We start from the raw sequence: 16,343 nt of genomic DNA, 5'->3' as shown, positions 1-16,343 counted from the left end.
CTACACAAGGGCAGAGAACTGATTTCCTTCACCCTTTGCCAACACACTGTTACAAGCAATGTTACCTGCCTTGAGTGTATGGGGCAGGGTCAGGGGGCCAAGTTTTATTATTCCAGGCTACACCTATCATCTTCTTTCGCATTTTCCCAGCATGGCATGTGCTGCATACATCAGAATAAGGTCCACTGTGTCAAAGGTCCACGTAGAGGCTGCCATGGCTCTAATCAATATTAGAGTGCTCCATGTCCCACTGTATGGAGGACTCTGTGAAACTGTCATTTGTGCGTGATGTGAACGCTATCTGCTCACATTTCCACTCAGGAGTTTCCCTTCTGATATTCCTCACACAGATTCATTGGAACCATCACCAATGGATCCAGTCGCAACAGGGCTCCTTGCTGCTGCAGCCCCAGTGCTAAGTAGAGAAACTGAGGAGGAGAAATGTGCCAGCAAGCCCAGGGCCAGCAGCAGTCTCCAGTGACTGCTGAACAGCCTCCACACAGAGTCATAGAGTCACACAGCGCAGAAACAGACCCTTCTGTCCAACCAGTCCATGCTGAATATAATCCCAAATGAAACTAGCCCCACTTGCCTGCTCCAGGCCCATATCCCTCCAAACTTTTCCTTTTCGTGTACTTATCCAAATGTCTTTGAAACATTGCAATTGTATTCGCATCTTCCACTTCCTCAGGAAGTCCATTCCACACGCGAGCCACCCTCTGTGTAAAAAAATTGCCTGTTATGTCTTTTTTAAGTCTCTCGCCTCTCACCTTAAAAATGTACCCCCAAGTCTAGAAATTCCCCACCTTCGGGAAAAGGCAACTACCATCAACTCTACCTATCTCTCTCATTATTTTTATAAATCTCTATCATGACACCTCTCAACGTCCTATGCTCCAGCGAAATAGTCCCAGCCATCCAGCCTTTCTTTCTAACTCAAACCCTCCATTCAAGGTTTGTGTAAAGGTTTGTAGCTCGGATGCTGGTTGTTGGCATACCCCCAACCACATCAAACCCTCCATACCCAGCAACATCCTGGCAAATCTCATTTGAATCCTCTCCAGCTTAATAATACTCTTCCTATAACTGGGTGACCAGAACTGGGTACAGTATTCCAGAACAGGCCCTTACTTATGTCCTGTACAACCTCAAAACAACAGCCCAACATGTGGGAGGTTGCAGACGAACTTCCCATTGGGATGTGGAAGAGCCAGAGGAGTCCCACAGTTTCTTGTCTTTGAAGCCATTTCCTCCAGATGGGCAAGCTGCATAGCTGCTACAGACTGAGCATGTCCCAGGGCACCATCATAGAATGGCGTCAGATGGGGGAAGCAAGACTTGCAATCTGAATGGGTGCATGACCATCCTATCCCTGTGGTCCAAGGTCCTAGCTGTGCTACTTATCTAATTGATGACCTACAAATCCCCTGACTGTTTGTACCGGATCTGCTCTGTGGTACATGTCCCAGACTGTTGTGAGGCTGACACCCGAAACAGATTGTGCCCAAGCCCCTGGATTGATAATGGGCACTACCCTTGTCTGACTGTATTGGCCTGTCTTGACTGACAGCAGCTCCTTGTGACTCAACTGAGTGCTACTCCCCAATACTCTGAGACATGGCTATTTATTTGGTGCACACACAGTATGTTTGCTGGCACATGCTGTAAGTGTGAGAGTAACATAGCACGGTACTGTATAGCATCATGTCCACCCCTTTGACTAATGTCCGCTGCCTAGCTTTGGATCTGTGCTAAGCAGCAAGGCAAGGCAAAAGTACTAGGGACCTTTAAAGTATGATTCAGGAGGCGAAATATTAAAAGGCAATGTGAGGAAAGGCAAGGATGTTGTGAGCAACCAGGCTTATGCTAAATGAATGAGCAGCACTAATATACACCGTGGTCCAGGCCGGGAGCTGGGTGCATATCCATGCACGCACAGTCCTCGGAGCAGCATTGTAATATGAGATGATGGTGTGTTCCAATTCGCAGCAATGAAGTGCAGAAATGTACTGTAAGTGGATCGTCGATGATCCAGGATGGTGTGGAGAGGGTGGCATGTGTCTGATACCAGTGTCAGGGGACACAAGGTTTATGTGGTCTCTGCCTGTGGAACATGCCCTGAGGCGTTGGTGCTGAGTGTCCAAGAAGTCAGAGGAGTAAGCTGCAAGCAGGATCCGCCAGGAACTGGCTCTGATCAGTTTATGTTGGAAATGCTCCACGTTTAGTTTCTATCCAGTGGGTGGTCGAACGGAAAGCTGCTTATTATTAAGGTGGCGTTAGATAGTGGGTGATAATGATTAGTAACTCCTGTTAACTGGCCTCTCACTACTCACTAGTCAGGATCTTGTCTTGACGTCCAGAACATAGTTGGAAAATGTGATTGTTTCCAAGAAAGACCTCACTCAAGCTGCCCATGTGATTCTCCCAAATTTTGCCCTGCTTCATTCAGGACCAGTGAGGGTTCTGCCCATTGTAACAGAGCCCATGAGGAGGTTGGAGACGGTTCCCTTCAAGCTTCTGAGCTGCTCTCCCACCAAGTGTGTATGACACTGTCAGAGTGGATGGCTCTTACAACACTCCTCAGTATTAACCCTTTCAGACCCTTGCAGTTTTACAGAACAGAGGCCTCCTTGGCCTATTGCAAAAGACATGTAGCCAGTGTGATTTGTAGCCACTGCAGGCAAGCTTGTATTTTCCCTTGTTTTAACTGATGTGAAGTCCTTTGGCACTCCAGAGATCTCCTTGCACTTAAAGCAATGACCAAAACCAACAAAACCAGATGGGCTGGAATCCAGCTGGGTTTGGGGTGGGGATGAAGAGGAGGTGAGGTGGTGCGTTTGTGGGGAAGAACATACAATTCAGGCCTAATTTGCAGCGAGAATTGTGGGAGTGAGAAATGGGGAAAGAAACATCAGCTAAAAGATCGTCCCTCATGAGAAACCAGCTGCCTTTAGGTGGGCACATCTCAGTTGATGGGAATTTTAAAGTTCAGTTTAATATTGAAAACGTTAACATTTCAATGTTGGTCTTGACCTTCCAGTGGTGCTACAGCCAAAGTGATTGTTCATCTGGCAGCAGTCTCCTTATAAACTACAGTCAATCCTTTTCCCAGAGTGGGTGCTATGGCACTGGAGTTTTCCTTTTTATTTTAAAGTTTCCACCCTGCAATGTATTTGACTTGTCATAGAGTTATGGTTTGAGTTTAACTAAAAACCTGTTGCAGGAGCAAAGCAGTTATCCTGCTGCACTGGCCTTATTGATGTTACTGCCTTTCTGTTACAAACAGAATTATATTGGTTATTCCCTCACTATACTCACATTGGTTGCTCCAGGTGGTGTTTTGGTCAGGTAACTGCTGGTTATTGGCACACAATGGAGATAATCTGTAAGAATGAAGGTGTTTAGATTTACCATTGTCAAAGCTTATTTCAGGGTCACTGAAACAGAAGGATAGTCTTCAGCATTCTTTTGTACAATGGGTTTTAATAGATTTGCCTGGTCATTAGCAGTGTCTAATTATGAAGTAGCTATTGGTCACAGTTTTTTCCAAATTGTTCCAACAATGGCAAATATAGGTTCTACAGGGGAACTGCCTAAGCATGATTACTGGGGGTGGCTCAGTGGTTAGCACTGTTGCCTCACAGCGCCAGGGACCCAGGTTTGATTCCGACTGTCTGTGTGAAGTTTGCACATTTTCCCCGTGTCTACATGGGCTTGCTCTGGTTTCATCCCACAATCCAAAGATGTGCAGGTTAGGTGAATTGGCCCTGTTAAAATTGCCCATAGTGTTCGGGGATGTGTAGGTTAGGTGCATTGGTCGGGGTAAATGTAGAGCAGTAGGGGAATGATTCTAGGTGGATTACTCCTCTTCAGAGGGTCGGTGTGGACCTGTAGGGCCGAAGGGCCTCTTTCCACACTGTAGGGATTCTGTATCTATATCTGTTCAATTAAATCAAGGGTCTTAAGAAACTTGACATTTCTTGTGGGTCAGTGATTTCAAAACAGTGTCCTGGCTTACTTAAGGTGGTTTTTTTTCAAACAAAGGTCCCAAGTTCTGAATTAGTCAATTGAATTAAAGATTAACAGTCTATATATTGTACCTGAATACAATAGCAATGCTATGCTGCATGCCATCAGGCTGTGGTCAGTTACGGTTGGATATTGTGGGGAGCTCTAGGTACAGGCTCATGTTAAATGACTGCAGGTTCATAAATCCTTAGGTCCTTGTGTGGAGACTGGCATTACAATTCTGCAGCCCTCCCTGCAACTCGTCCTGTACCAAGTGCAGATTCCTGCTGTGAACAGAGCATCTAGATTGACAGTTCTATAGAGAGAGACTGTGCTGTCAGAAATGCCAGCTTTGCGAAGTGTTGGATCACCCACTTTATATGATATATAAGATGCAATAGTACTTTTGCAAAGGAGAGCATTGGAGACAGACACACACACACACACACTCTGGTCAATACATCAAGCCAGATTATGTAGAAATTTATCTCAATAATATTTGTTGGGCTTTGCTGCTGTGTGCAAATTGCTCTGTTTGTCTACAAGTGAGCATTTCAGAACTGATTAGATGACTGTGATCTGCATTAGAATGTTGTGCGGATGCAAAAGGAAAGTGTATCGTGCCAATGTCCAGTCTCTGGCAGTGGTTAAATAACTTGGCAGATTAACACAGTCACACTTATTTTAAGCAGACCAGCAGTTGAGCTGTAACAGATCCCTGCCTGGATGGAAAGAAAAATGTCTTCAAAGAGTTAATTGTTTGCAAGGGCCCTCTGCTGAGCACATGCTGAAGAGAGTGAGGACAAGCTCCCATTAAAAAAAGGCAAAATATTCCAAAGCCTTGAAATATGAAGTTTGGTTAACTGATGACACATTCCAATCCAAAAAAGCAGCCCACAACCTTCCTAGTCTCATCATCAGCGATGGAGTTGTTAAAAATCTAACAAATGAAGGAGCAGCACTCCGAAAGCTAGTGCTTCCAAATAAAGCCTGGTGTTGTGTGATTTTTAATTTTAAGAATCTAAGTTAAGGCTAGCAGACCATAATGTGCAAAGTATATGAGTGTAAACTGTAAGTAAAGCATAAAAATGTACATGCAATGACAAGTTACTGTGTCTTGATCTTCCATTGAGCTGAAATGAATAATGGAAGATTCAGGGTGAGGTCAGAGAGGTCAGTGTGGGAATAGGATGGGGAGTTAAACTGGCAGGCTATGAGAATGTAGAGGAGCAAAGTGCTGCAGCTGTTGGTAATCTGAAATAAAATCCTGGAAATATGCAGTAGGTCAGGGCAGCATTTGTGGAGAAAGATTTGCCATGCTTTGCAGTCCTACTGAAACCATACACACATCCTCTAGACTCATGTTCTATTTCTCTTTCTTATCTCATTACTGTCCCCTTTTGCCTTACACCACCATAAAGTCTGCTATTTTTGTAAAATGAGGATCTCCCTCATTCCACCCGTCTGTCCCCTTTTATGTGTTCGGCTGTGAATGGGCGCTGTTTCTCTCTGGGATCTCCCAGTTCTGATGAAAAGTCACCTATCGGAAACATAGCTCTCTTCCTCTCACCACAGAATGTTGCCAGACGGCTGGGTATTTACAGCATTTTCTGTTTGTTTCTGCAAATTCCATGAAAATATTTGTCAGAGCGATGGGTTTAACCAGTTTAAGATATATTGTTATAGAAGTCTGCATCTGACATGTTAAAGGTTTGCTTTAGTATGTCGATAATCGACTGTTATTGTGAATAGGCAAATATTTTCAGGAATAATGAGTTTGACCCACAAAACCTAAGCCAACTAATGATCAAGTGTTCAAGCATTATTGATTCAGTTCTTGCCAACTTTAAAAACATTAACCACATACTCAATTATGAAACAATGTCAATTGTGCTGTATCCAAAATAAATAAAAATTCTTGGATGACTTTTCAGACTTTAAAGGAGATATCTACTAAATGACCTTATGGATGTAGACAAGATTATAAATGCTTCTGGAAAGTCAAGCCTAGATTATAATTTACAAATAAATTGGGAGACTGGGTGACTAGGACAAAAATTCAAGCCACTAAAAGATTAATCTTGTATCAACACTAAGAAGGCTTCCTACACTTGACACTTACAGCAGATTCGAAGAGTGTGGTGCTGGAAAAGAGAGGCAGGACATACCACCAGGGTGGCATGGTGGCTTAGTGGTTAGCACTATTGCCTCACAATGCCAGGGACCCAGGTTCTATTCCTGCCTCGGGTGACTATGTGGCATTTGCACGTTATCCCCGTGTCTGCATATGTTTCCTCCGGGTGCTTTGGTTTCCTCCCACAATCCAAAGATGTGCAGGTCAGATGAATCAGCCATGCTAAATCGTCCATAGTGTTAGGTGCATTAGTCAGGGGTATATATAGGGTGGGAGAATGGGTCTGGGTGCATTGTTCTTTGGAAGTCGGTGTGGACTTGTTGGGCCAAATGGCCTGCTTCCATACTCTAGGGATTTAGAGCTTTACCAGAGACTCTGACTGATGACGTTACTTAGTTTGGTGATGAAACATCTAAAAACAAATCTTCAAACTCAGTGAGCTAACTTACATACTTGTCATCAACCTGAGCTACAAATCTTCTCAAAAATTGCTATCAAATGAAATATCCTGGACTCATCAAGAACCAAACTGAATACCGTAGGTGATTGGAGAAGGGAGGGTGGGGCGATTGTGACTTTGGCACATATGGCCTTCTTCATTCAGTCTGAATGGCTCTATAATAAGAAACTAACAATGTTCTCAAGGAGTGGGCCTGCAGATTGCAAGTGAAAATGATGATGATTCTCTGATGTTTAAAGACATTTTTAGCATGGTTATAGAACCGAAGAATGTCATTCAGCCCATTGAGAATGTGATGGTGATCCGATGAAGCAATTCAACTGGTGCCATGCCCCAGCCTTTTCCCAGTAGGCATGCAAACTTTTCATTTTCAGATATTGATCCACTTCCCTTATGAAGCTCTCAATTGATCTTGTCTCCACCACTCTCAGGTAGTGCATTCCAGATCCTAACCACTTGCTGTGTGAAAGCGTTTTCCCTCAGGTTACCATTACCTCTTTTTCTAATTACCTTAAATTTCGGCCTTTAGTTCCTAATCCATCCCCCAATAGGAGCAGCTTCATCCTACCTGGTCGAGCTAGATCCATAATGACTGGAATATCGCGATCAAATTTCCTCTTAACCTTATCTTTGCCAAGGAAAATAGTCCTAACCTCACCAATCTGTCCATTGAACTGGAGTTCCTCTATCCTAGAATCATTCTTGTAATTCTTTTCTGCACCCTCTCTCATGCCTTCACTTCCTTGACCATGGCACCAGGCAGGCAGAACACCATAAATTAAAAGTAAAGGGTTTTTTTGAGCAAGATAGGCAGCATCTGCATTGAGACAGGAGCAGAGGTAACAATTCAGGTTTGTGCTGAAACTTATGGATTCATGTCATACGGAATCAAGCCCTTCAAAACCAACCAGTCCATGCCGAACATAATCCCAAACTAAACTAGGCCCACATGCTCGCTCCGGGCCCATGTCCCTCCAAATGTTTCCTATTCATACACTTATCCAAATGTCTTTTAAATGTTATAACTATGTCCACGTCCAACATCTCCTCAGGAAGTTCATTCCACATGCAAACCACCCTCTTTGTAAAAGGATTGCCCCCGTGCCTTTCTTAAATCTCACTCCTTAAGATTGTCTCTTAACTATCAAATCTCTAGTTTCTATTGCTCTTCCTGTCTTTGTGTCCTCTGTACAACTGAGTCAGTCACAGTGCCATACAGTTATCTTTAGCTGCACTTCCCAGATGAACCAGATATGAGTATGCTCTGCAGCTATTCAATTTTTAAAGTTATGAGTACAATAAAATAGGTTAAAGAACAACTGTTATAAAGCATTATTGGAATGATACAGATCTAAAAGTACTGTACAGTCATAAGATTAATCAGCTTATTGAGAATAAATGGAAATAGGTATAATACTTCCCAATAGATTTAAAGTCAGAGAAGGAACTTGCAGTGTACAAGATTGGACTTCATGGGTACTATAGTCCTAAATGTACTGTATTGCCTCAAAACTGAATGTTAAGATTGAAGCTGAGCAAGTTATTACATATTCAATAGGTCCAATTGTGCTCTTCCAATGACAAAACAGACTCAAATATTGCAGATATTTTTAGAGCACTCCCAAAAACTTATAACAATTATTTCAATTTAAAAGCAAAAAAAAACTTCAATGAGCAAGATTTAACAGAAGAGTTTGGCTTCCAGTAGGCAATTTTAATAATGAACTCGATAGATTAGTGGAAACTATGAAGATAGGGTATTGAAATCAGAATTCATTAGGGACTGATGAATCTTTATGAATCTTTGTCAGATTCCTTATGAATCTTTGTCAGATTGCTTAATGTTCAAGGATGATTTAACTTCAGAGAAAACTATTCAAATCATGCCGGGGGCACAAACCACAGCGATTCACAAGCAGACCCTGAGAGAAGCTGACAATCACTACCTTAAGAGGGCAATAGGTTTCGAGTGCAATGACACTTCATTAGAACTGAGTCAGTTTCTCCCCACAGATCTGTCAAACCTGCTGAGTTTTGCCAGCAATTTCTGTTTCTGTTTTAATCCTGATGGGCCAGAAATTGTCTAAACAAAAGGACATTCTTTTGATTTTGTACTTGATACAGGAGCAAGAGTTACTGTTCTATGAGACTAGTCACCATGGCTGAAGAAGTAAAATTTACAGTCCATACGGAGGTCAGACTACATGGTGCAGGAGGAAAAACCATCAAAAGCATAGGAATGCTTCAAGCTGCATGACAATGCAACATACATCAGTGAATTGAGAATGTGTACATTGTTCACAAGCAGCCAACTTCACTTTTGAGCCTGCATGTGTGTGTCACAACCTCAATTTCATCAGAAGAGTTAGAGGAGAATATCTGGCCCAGAATATCTTCCCAGAAAATATCTGGCCCAGATGCAAAATGCTATCCAATCAGTGATTCAGAAACTAAATGTGATTGACCAATCCTGTAAAGAGGCAGGTCGAAGACATAATTGGACTGCCTAGACTCCTAGTGGCACTCAAACAGAAGAAAGAATCAAGTGAGTTGACTCATACTGGCATATGAGAGCTGTTTAAATTTGTGAACGTAGAGAAACACACAGACTTCACAGGACTGCTGGATGTGTTTGATCATCTGTCACCAAGAAGAACAATCAATACCTGTGACAGAGATACTGCTGAGGAATCAGCAATAACTCAATTGAGAATCTGAAAGAGTTTCCTTTGCCAGTGAATCATCCGTAAAGGGTGCTGGAAGACATCCAATGTGACCAATATCATCCAGGGAGATAAGTTAGATTTGGCTCCAGGGAAGCCAGACCAATGTCTGGATTCAGAAGAGAAAGCTGCCTGGTCTTCAGATACTGTGAAAAAAAGGCTATCTTATCAAATTAGGAGTTGATTGCTTGATCCAGGCTACTATGAGGAAGAAAGGATATATTTAAAACATCTGTTTTCCAGGAACGAAAATCAGGAGATTAAGGGTCCTCCAAATAAGGTAAAGGGCCCACAATAATGTTTACAGAGAATGGCATACTCTGTGAGAGATATCTGAGAGATGACACATCCTCCAAACCAGAAATTATTGCCAGATCAGAAACGGAGGAATGACCATCAAGCAAGAGGCCTACCATTCTTCCAAATCGAGAGTGTGTTTTGAGAAAAGTATGTAAGGTCCAGACCATTTGCATTTGTCAGAACCTTGGGGAGAGATGAGGTAGTGCTAATTGTAATATAGTTATATAAAAAGATTGTACAAGGGTTTACCATGCAAGAAAAAAAAAGGTTTGGAGGGGGATGTTGTCTGATATAATGGATTTGAAGCAGTTGATGCTCATGTTACGTTGGATTCACTCACTCCACTGATGTCACATACAGAGGATGCAGATTCATCTGTACCATCCCCTAACCATTCTAGCCAGACTAAATTCAGTTGTACTTATTGTTATCATGCAGTATACCTTCTTGTTATCGAAGGATGGTGCAGCTTCAGCTGTTATATAGTGATGGTGTGTCCTTTATCACTAATCATTACAAAGCACAAAGTCAAAGCAAATACAAAGGAGGACTGATGACAAGAAACTGTCTCAAACTTTCATGGTCGAGGCGGAAAATACTATAATGTTCCAGAAGTGGTCATCTTGGATAATACCATTGTGTTCTCCTAGCTATGGATTTCTTGATCGGGAAGAGGAATGCGAAGAGTACATGTGGAGCATAAACATTGTGGGGCTCGATACATTATAATGGTGTATCATGATGCAATGATGATAAATGATTAATTGAGAAAGCTGGAAAAGAGCTGACTCTCTAACTTACTGTGTAGAGACCAAGCTGTGAATAAAGGTTTCTTACAAATAGATCCATGGACACCAACATTATTACCTAGAGAGACTAAACAGAGTTAGACCACAAACAGACAACAAAATTATACTGTGACAGATCATTGTGCCGAATGGCTGGTTTCTGTGTGTTAACATTACATGTAATTCTAATTCTATGTAATTTCCAATTTTCCTTTGTTGACTCTACTTCATAATTAAAGCATCTTGTGCCAGCAGCAAGCCTTTAGCTTAATTGTAGCATTTGCATCTCTGAGTCAGAGGATGATGAGCAACAACTCCAAGGTGATTTATGTATGACAATAGGTTATTTTAAGATTGAGTGTATTGCTGTTTAGACTCATTCTGTTCAGTCAACATGCACATACAGGCTTTTATCATCAGGCAATGCCAGATAGCCATTGAGATCAGAAACCAACATGTTCTTCTCCCTTCTAGCCCCAAGGAGCGAAAGCTAATTATAACTTCTCAATGCAGTCTTGACTTAGATTATTGCCAATTCATTAGGGACCAGGGATAAGATTTGTGATTTGTATGGTTTAATATTTCATAAAGTTATGCTACTGTCCAACGGGGTTGGTCTTCTGAGTAATAGGTAAGGATTGGGGTGGGCGTGTATTGGAGGCCTTGGAGAATCAATACAGTTTACTGACAAGTGGTGAGCTGTTTTTGCAAGAGATGAGGAAAGCTCAAATTAAGAAAAGCTTGCAAAAGGAGCAGAGCATTACTCTAAAGGCACCACAAAGTAGATGAGAATTTCCATGACACTAAGCTTATTAACTCAAAGAAATCTTTGAGTAGTAATGTACTGTCAATTGCCTTTCGGTCAGAGATACACAATGAGGTAGATTAATCGAAACTATGCAAAATGTACAATGTTTCAACGGTATAACAGAGATTAATTGCCCTCTTTCGATAAAACTGTTAAATTATTGGAGAGATGGTCAGGACAAATGGCGCAGCACTGCTGCCTCATAGCAAAAGGGACCTGGGTTCAATTCCAGCCTCGGGTGATTGCCTGAGTGGAGTTTGCACGTTCGCCCTGTGTCTGGGTGCTCTGGTTTCCTCCCACCAAAGATGAGCAGGTTAGGTAGATTAGCCATGGGAAATGCAGGATTACAGGGATAAGGTACAAGGTGTGGGTCTGGGTGGGATGCTGCTTGCTCAATCATGTGGACTTGATGGGCCAAATGTCCTGCTTCCACACTGTAGGGCTTCTACGAATGAAGAGGCAAGTGTTTTTCTTGATTTGAACACCAAAATGGCTAACAAAGATGGATGCCACATGTGCATGAGCAGATGGTGGCTATTGTTGACAAACGAAACGATCTCTTCAAAATGTTTTGACATTTTTGTAGTGAGTAGCTCTGCTTGCATTTCCTTTACAGCATTTTAGAAATATGAATTATTAGGGTCTTTGAACCAATTCTTTGAAAAGAAAAGAACAAAGAAAAAAGAAAATTACAGCACAGGAACAGGTCATTAAGCCCGCCAAGCCTGTGCCGATCCAGATCCTCTACCTAAACCTGTCGCCTATTTTCTAAGGATTTGTATCCCGTTGCTCTCTGCCCAATCATGTATCAGTCTAGATACATCTTAAATGACCGCCTCTACCACCTTCGCTGGCAACGCGTTCCAGACACCCAATACCCTCTGTGTTAAGAACTTTCCACCCATATCTCCCTTAAACTTTTCTCCTCTCACCGTGAACTCATGACTCCTAGTAATTGAGTCCCCCACTCTGGGGAAAAAAGCTTCTTGCTATCCACCCTGTCTATACCTCTCATGATTTGGAGATGCCGGTGTGGGACTGGGGTGTACAAAGTTAAAAATCACACAACACCAGGTTATAGTCCAACAGGTTTAATTGGAAGCACACTAGCTTTTGGAGCAACGCTCCTTCATCAGGTGATAGTGGAGGGCTCAATCGTAACACAGAATTTAAAGCAAACATTTAGTGTGATGTAACTGAAATTATACATTGAAAAATTGATTGTCTGTTAAGCCTTTCATCTGTTAGAATACAGTGATAGTTTCACTTCTTTCATGTGTAAATCACAAAACCTTTTTTTTAAAAAGTTGCATTCTCGGGTTAGCTGTTAACAATGGTGATAGCTAGACAATATGCAGGGTTACATTGCACTTTGCTCAAAAACTGCATGAATTTATGTAGAACTCTGAGCTCAAAAACTGCATGGATTTATGTTAAACTCCATTATCTCACTTTTTAGATTAGAATCAATCTAAACATCAGGTCATAGACAGAGAACACAGGGGGCTAACACCTTCAACATATTGTCTAGCTATCACCCATTGTTAACAGCTAACCCGAGAATGCAACTTTTTTAAAAAAAGGTTTTGTGATTTACACATGAAAGAAGTGAAACTATCACTGTATTCTAACAGATGAAAGGCTTAACAGACAATCAATTTTTCAATGTATAATTTCAGTTACATCACACTCTAAATTTTTGCTATAAATTCTGTGTTACGATCGAGCCCTCCACAATCACCTGATGAAGGAGCGTCGCTCCGAAAGCTAGTGTGCTTCCAATTAAACCTGTTGGACTATAACCTGGTGTTGTGTGATTTTTAACTTTATACCTCTCATGATTTCGTAGATCTCAATCAGGTCCCCCCTCAACCTCCGTCTTTCTAATGAAAATAATCCTAATCTACTCAACCTCTCCTCATAGTTAGTGCCCTCCATACCAGGCAACATCCTGGTAAACCTCCTCTGCACCCTCTCCAAAGCATCCGCATTCTTTTGGTAATGTGACGATTAGAACTGTACACATATTCCAAACTAAATTCCTATATAACTGTAATGTGACCTGCCAACTCTTGTACTCAATACCCCATCTGATGAAGGAAAGCATACTGTATGCCTTCTTGACCACTCTATCGACCTGCATTACCACCTTCAGGGTACAATGGACCTGAACACCCAAATCTCCTTGTAAATCAATTTTCCCCAGGGCTTTTCCATTTACCATATAATTCGCTCTTGAATTGGATCTTCCAAAATGCATCACCTCGCATTTGCCCAGATTGAACTCTATCTGCCATTTCTCTGCCCAACTCTCCAATCTATCTATATTCTGCGGCATTCTCTGACAGTCCCCTTCACCATCTGCTACTCTACCAGTCTTAGTGTCATGTGCAAACTTGCTAATCAGACCACCTATACCTTCCTCCAGATCTTTTATGTATATCACAAGCAACAGTTGTCCTAACATGGATTCTTGGAACACCACAGGTCACAGTTCTCCATTTTGAGAAACTCCATTCCACTACTACTGTCTGTCTCCTGCTGCCCAGCCAGTTCTCTATCCATGAAGCTAGTACACCCTGGACTCCATGTGACTTCACTTTCTCCATTAACCTATCATGGGGAACCTTATCAAACACCTTACTGAAGTCCATGTATATGATATCAGCAGCGCTTCCCTCATCAATCAACTTTGTCACTTCTTTAAAGATTGTAGATGCTTTCCTACCTACAAAAGTACAATTGATCAAAGTCCCTCTGTAAGTAGGAGCTAGTTACAGCTTTATTTCTGTGTCAAACATTAATGGATATGGGCCTCACCACAGGAATTGAACATATTAATGAGGTTCATTCAAAGGTGCTGTACAGTGGGGACTTGGGTTACAGTGAGTAAAAATGAATTGTCCACCCGATTTTACCATGGATGGAGATGGATTGGCTGTGGACTTTACAACATGTCCAAAAGCCTATGCACAGGAATTTGCCTCCTAACTGCAGTGTGATTAGATGGGCAGCACCATCTTTTCTCCAGGCAGCTGCCATGATGTGGCACTGCACAACTGTTTTGGTGCAAATGCCCAGTTGCTCTGGCACCCAACAGTGGCATTGCCAATAAACAAAATACTCTTGATAACCATTAGAAGTCAGGGAACAGAGAACATTCCCTCAAGAGATTAAGTGAGTGTTTGGAAGGATCAATAAATATTTTCCTGAATTTCACCTTCCTTGCTATATGCAGCACTGAGTCCATTAGTAACATTCAATAATAACCCTTAGCACTGGAGGCTGGTAAAGAACAATAGGAAAGACCATTCAGATGCACATGATAGGAATACAGGATAATCCCAAGGATAATCAAAAGGGTCCTGGTCCATGTTACTTTATTGCAACAGCATTTCAAGTCATTCAATCAACTGATTTCTTGTCTCACAACTTTGAGTGGGTCATTGGTTGTAGAGCGCTGGACTGCCCTGCTGTTCTGCCAGGTGCTATATAAAGGCAAGCTTTTGTTTTCTCTTCCTTTTTTAAATTATTCTGAATGTCCGGAGTATGTCATGCACATTTTCTCTCCTCGAGTATTTGCTCAGAGGGCTTTCGAAATTCATGCCCATCTTTCACTTAAGCTGGAAGATGAAATTATTTATGCAGCTCCATTCTAATAATCAGGTGCTGCAAAACATCAGAAGGTTAAACCCATAATGATAAGGCTGTCTTACTGTGTTGGATAAAAGAACAAATCGGCAATTGTGATCTTCAGTTTATTTTTCTGAAGTGGCTGATATACCTCATTGTAAGTCTGATACCAAAACCAAGCCAGCATTTCTCTAAGTGCAAGTCTTCTTTATTATACTGCTATCACAACTTGGAAAACATGGCTGTTGAGGTTATCAGCTCCTGCCCTGTGATACAATGGGGCAAGTGAATTCCTTCAACTGGGCACAATTCCTCTGGTCCAAAACTCTGCTTTTTTTGCTGTAGTTGCAGAATGGTGTTGACTTTCAAACTCTCCTGATGACCTCAATAATCTTAGAGTGGATTATCTAGCCAGATAATGCTGTGCAGAGAAAAGAGTAAATCTCATCCATTAATTTCTAGCAAGAGCTGACCAAAATCCTTGTAATCCAAATAGAGTTCATTGTTCCTCTTGCACAAAGCTAAGAAAAATCAGAAAGGTGATTGGCAACTTTCAGTATGCAGTGGGTAGAATTGTCTCCTCCCAGATAGAAGAACCATCTTGAGAACGAAGTTTCCAAAAAAGTGAAGCGGCACACTGGGATAAGCTTTTATATTGTGTAGTAGAGTAATGTGGGTGAAAATGAGTGATACGGCAATAGAAATGAAAACAGGGGAGGATTAAATAAGGAACTAGTAGCTCACTATCATTCAATTTACATCAAGATGTAGAGTTGAGATCTACCTGTCTCTCTCAATCCTTCCAAATAAAATGTCAAGCCTCCCTGAATATGTATACTAACCCTTCCCTAATGAGGAGAGAGTAATGGGCAATGGAATGCACAAGTTGTTTTACTATGAAAATCTAATATTTTCATGGCACACATAGCAATCAGATTCCATATGAGGTATAGCATCATGTAATGGGTTCATAATTTCCCTCAATTGGGACAATAACTCTTTAACCATGTGACAACACCATATTGTCCAGGATTGCTGATCTATAGGCTCACGCTTTCCCTGAGATTTGACACAATGATTGTTATTGACATCTGAATATTAAATGAGCCATTTAATCATTTATATTGTCACATTGTCTAGGTAAGAGTGATAATTCTCTTCCTCTTTCTTTATCTGTGTAAAAGCTTTGCTTCAAACAATCCAATAATATTCCATTCTTAAGAATATGTGTTCAAATCCCACCCTGGCTGTTTGTGGTTAGAATTATATGGATTAACTATTCAGAGTGCTGGTTAGTTCAGTTATTTAGATGATTAGCGAATTAGATTAACCCAACATCACAGGGTCCTCAGCCTTCCCCTAGTAAGAGGTCATAAACTGACCTAATCTCTCCACATATGACAAATCTCTCATCCCATGGATCAGGCTGCCTTCAATGGCAAGTATATCTTTTCTTTGGTAAGGACAGCAAAACCACACACTAAACTCC

General features: G+C 41.6%; 1 protein-coding gene across 1 annotated transcript in view; it reads left to right on the top strand.

Moving 5' to 3' along the window:
- LOC148149569 (uncharacterized) overlaps nucleotides 1–10,667 on the top strand; it is a 117,901-nt gene extending 107,234 nt beyond the window's left edge. Inside the window, exon 3 of the transcript XR_015757604.1 lies at nucleotides 8,727–10,667. The gene's annotated coding sequence lies outside the window, so the exon portion shown is untranslated. The remainder of the gene's footprint in view (nucleotides 1–8,726) is intronic.
- The last annotated feature ends 5,676 nt before the right edge of the window (nucleotides 10,668–16,343 follow it).

The sequence above is a fragment of the Chiloscyllium plagiosum genome, unplaced genomic scaffold (genome assembly GCF_037043375.1).
Source record: "Chiloscyllium plagiosum isolate Xiang-an unplaced genomic scaffold, Cpla_swu_hap1 HiC_scaffold_7, whole genome shotgun sequence".
Lineage (NCBI taxonomy): Eukaryota > Metazoa > Chordata > Chondrichthyes > Orectolobiformes > Hemiscylliidae > Chiloscyllium > Chiloscyllium plagiosum.
Note: the sequence above shows the minus strand (reverse complement) of the source record. Positions and strands in the feature narration are given on the sequence as shown.